Source organism: Nicotiana tabacum, chromosome 12 (genome assembly GCF_000715075.1).
Source record: "Nicotiana tabacum cultivar K326 chromosome 12, ASM71507v2, whole genome shotgun sequence".
Classification (NCBI taxonomy): Eukaryota; Viridiplantae; Streptophyta; class Magnoliopsida; order Solanales; family Solanaceae; genus Nicotiana; species Nicotiana tabacum.
The window spans coordinates 127296365-127300175 of NC_134091.1; the positions used below are offsets into that span (position 1 = coordinate 127296365).

The 3811-nt window shown below is 33.4% G+C and overlaps 1 long non-coding RNA gene across 1 annotated transcript; it reads right to left on the reverse strand.

The window, feature by feature from the left end:
- Window positions 1–901: 901 nt before the first annotated feature.
- Window positions 902–3590, reverse strand: LOC107817453 (uncharacterized). Its single transcript, XR_012697495.1, has 2 exons — window positions 3319–3590; window positions 902–2495 (listed from the first exon to the last, which is right to left on the reverse strand). It is a non-coding gene; the product is annotated as an uncharacterized LOC107817453 (long non-coding RNA).
- Window positions 3591–3811: the final 221 nt, after the last annotated feature.

Below are 3811 nucleotides of genomic sequence, written 5' to 3' on the forward strand. Positions count from 1 at the left end.
GTCATCTAAATTGAAACGGAAGGAGTATTAAATTTTTGTCTAAACTTTTTTTTTTGGGGAGGTTTAGGGGGTGGGGGGCGCTGATTGTTCACCTTTTTGTGGCAAGGAAAGATCTAACAGAAAATATTATGGACGAGATTGAAGGACAGGTATCACCAATAAACTTAACGTTGAAGTTCTAAATACAGTAAAATCTTTTTATAACAGTCTTATTTGTTTAAAAGTTTTTTAATTACTATAATGAAGTGTTATTATAAAGAATATATATTATAATATAATTTGAACAATTGGTTCCAAAAAAATTATAGTAAAATGTTATTATAAAGAATGACTTAGCAGTAGAAAAGACTTATTGAAATTGATCAAGAATATGATTTAGGTGGACCAATGGACAGACTGAGTTGAACTAATTTGGGACCTACTAAAGATTCCTGAGTCATAGGCTCTATATTAATCAAAGCCACTTTCATTGAATATCCATAAAGCAGGCTAATTACATCAATCTTGTTGATAGATGTACAATCACATAAAATAAAAATAACACACTTTCAAGATAAAAGGCAACTAAAAACGGTTTCTATTGACTCTGGATAAGTTAACAGGGGACCGCAGGAAAATCAGAAATAATATAATGCTATACAAGAATTCAATTTGAAGGGAGCCTTGGAAATTGTTGTCATATGATCGATTCTAACCATGAAAATAGCTTTTTAAAGAAATGCACGACCATCCAATAAATCTTTGTGGTCCGACTTTTTTTCAGACCCCGCACATAACGGAAAGGTATGCACCGCACCACCTATACAAGAATTCAATTCATAATTGTTCTACCTTTCAAGTTTATATCTTGTGCTGAAGAGTCTTATAAAATAAAAAGGTAAAAATTTCAACAGAAGCCAACTTAAGGAAATCACAAACACTTCTCATTTCTATCAACAAAATTACATCAAAGATAATTACGGGAGAAAAGGAAGTACTATACAAACTTTGTCCACAAAAAAAAGAAGAAGAGAGTACTGTTCAAGATTGAAGCAAAGAAACACAATCTTATTTGTGTTTCAAAATCTTAACTTGCAACGTAGCTTCCTATCACACAAGCATATCCATACGATGCCCCAAGCAATCCAACTAGTTCGGAATTGAGACGTAGTTGATTGATACTTGAACAAGAACGATTTTGTCGTCCTGTGAATAAAAATATAAATATGCAAACAAAGACTAATCAAACTTTTTCTTAATAACCGAGAAATCCTTGAAGGTCAGCAGCACACCGAGTTTCGTATAAACTCGGTGGATAATGAACACAACGGCGCACTGTTCGAAACTCGATAGATAACGGGCACGCCCTTTACAAAGACTAATCCAACTATTTTTAATAACCGAGAAACCCCCTGACCGTTAACAACGCACCGTCCAAAACTTAGCGATAATGGACACAATAGTGCACCGTTCGAAGCTCGAATGATAATGGAGCTAGTGGCACACTGCTCGAAATTCAGTGGATAACGGGCACGCTACTCTAACCAGACTAATCATACTTCTCTCTCCAAGAGTAAACAAGAAAGAAAACCCAAGAAAGTCCTAAAGCAATGTCAGCAACAACAAGTCTCAACCAATCACGGCCAAGATCCTCTTCAAGTTTCCTCTCAAAGTACATTCTCCAAATAGCCATAGCAATATGAAGAAGAATACATCCCTTAGCAAAGAATCCATGAAACTCTCTATCCTTTATAAATGCAACCATGAACAAGAAAAGTCCAATTGCAAATAAAAGCAGTCCAGAAAATGAATCTGATATTTGGATTATTAACTGATCATGTGGTGTTGACCCCAGAAGTTTACTAGCACGTTCTTTGCCATGACTAAATATAAATACCTCATTGCTATAAAACATCATTAAACCTCCAGATGTTAAGGCCACCATAGAATGAAGAATACATAAGAGGAAAAATCCAGATGACCCCATTTGATCACTTAAAATACCCAAAATTATCTCCTTATCTTATTTTTAAGGAACGAGAAATCCGTCTGGAGCTAACCCTTAGAAACAATTGTAACAGTCGAAACCTGAGGATAATGAGCTCGCCTCTTTATCTTTCTTCACTTAAATACTAGGCTTCGTTTGCATGAAGCAGGGCTCGAACCTGAAAATTATCTCCTTATTTTTGAATGACCGAGAAATCCGTCTCGAGCCAACCCTTAGAAACAACTGTAACCGTCGAAATTTGAGGATAGTGATTCTTCTTCACTTAAATACCAGACTTAGATTGCATCGTGCTGGGCTCGAACCTGAAAATTATCTCCTTATTTTTTAATGACCGAGAAATCCGTATGGAACCAACCCTTAGGAACGCGATTGTAACCTACGAACTCGGGATAATGAGCCCGTCTCTCTATCATTTTCCACTTAAATACCAGACTTAGTTTACATAGCGCAGGGTTCGAACCTGAAAATTATCTCCTTATTTAGCTCAACAAAGGTTCAATTTTTATGCCTGGAGAATACAAAGAGGAAAAAAATTAAAAATGAACCCTATTGATTATTTTGAAACAACCAAAATTATCTCCTTTTACAGCTCATCAAAGCTTCAATCTTTAGGCATAAAAACATCACCAAATTAAACCCTCTAAAAACCTTCAAGATTCACTTGAAACACCCAAAATTCTCTCTTTTTTCAGCTGATCAAAGCTTCAATTTTTATGTGTTATTAAGAATACATAAGAGGAAAAAAAAATACAAATGACCCTATTGATTAATATGAAACAACCAAAATTATCTCTTTTTTCAGCTCACAAAGATACAATTTTTAGGCATAAAAACATCACTAAACCATTGTAAACATCTTCAAGATTCACTTGAAACACCCAAAAAATACCTCCTTTCTTAGCTCACAAAATTTTCAATATTTATGCCTGGAGAATACATATTTCAAAAAAAAAATACAAATGACCCTATTGATTCATTAAAACATCCAAATTATCTCCTTTTTTAGCTCAACAAAGGTTCAGTTTTTATGCTTGGAGAATACATAGGAGGAAACAATACAAATAACCCTATTGATTTTCTAAAAAACCCTAAAATTTCTCCTTTTTTTTCAGCTTATCAAAGATTCAATTTTTAGGGAAAAAACTTCAAGATTCACTAAAAACCATGAACAAGTCACCTATTCTTAAGAACCCCATATAACAAAAATAGTGTAAAAACATGACCAAATGTTCAAAGAAAGAATTTTTCCTCAAAAAACAAGACACCCAAAAAAAAATTGGTCCAGAAGGAAGAATTTTTACCTTCAAATCAGTAACATATAAGTATTATACCTGAATAGAGGTTTACCCTGGGATATGGACAATAGGAGGTTGGTCCATTTACAGCTTCACAGATGTCAGCTTTAGGATTTTATTAAGTTAATTTCTGTGACTGATCTGGTTGATGGCATGGACAGACAGATGGACTATTTCAAGATTCAGAGAGAGAGAGAGAGAAAAGAGAAGGCTTTGGATCCAAAAACCCAAAAATCCTCAACCAGCTGGAAAGTGATGGAAGGAAATGGAAAGTGATTTTCTTTTGGCTTTTGATAAAGGGATATAAGTAAAAGATCTCATAGATAACTGTATTTAAAAAAAGAAGCGAAAATGATCCCTCTCAAAGTAATAATCGAAAAAATATTTATTTTTTATTTATATATATATTTTGTATGTTATATATAAATTTTATATATTTTTCGATTATTGAATATAAATAATTTTTGGCATGGATTAAAAGTGAAAAAAATATATTTAAAGGCCTACTAAATTAGTAGAAATGACACTA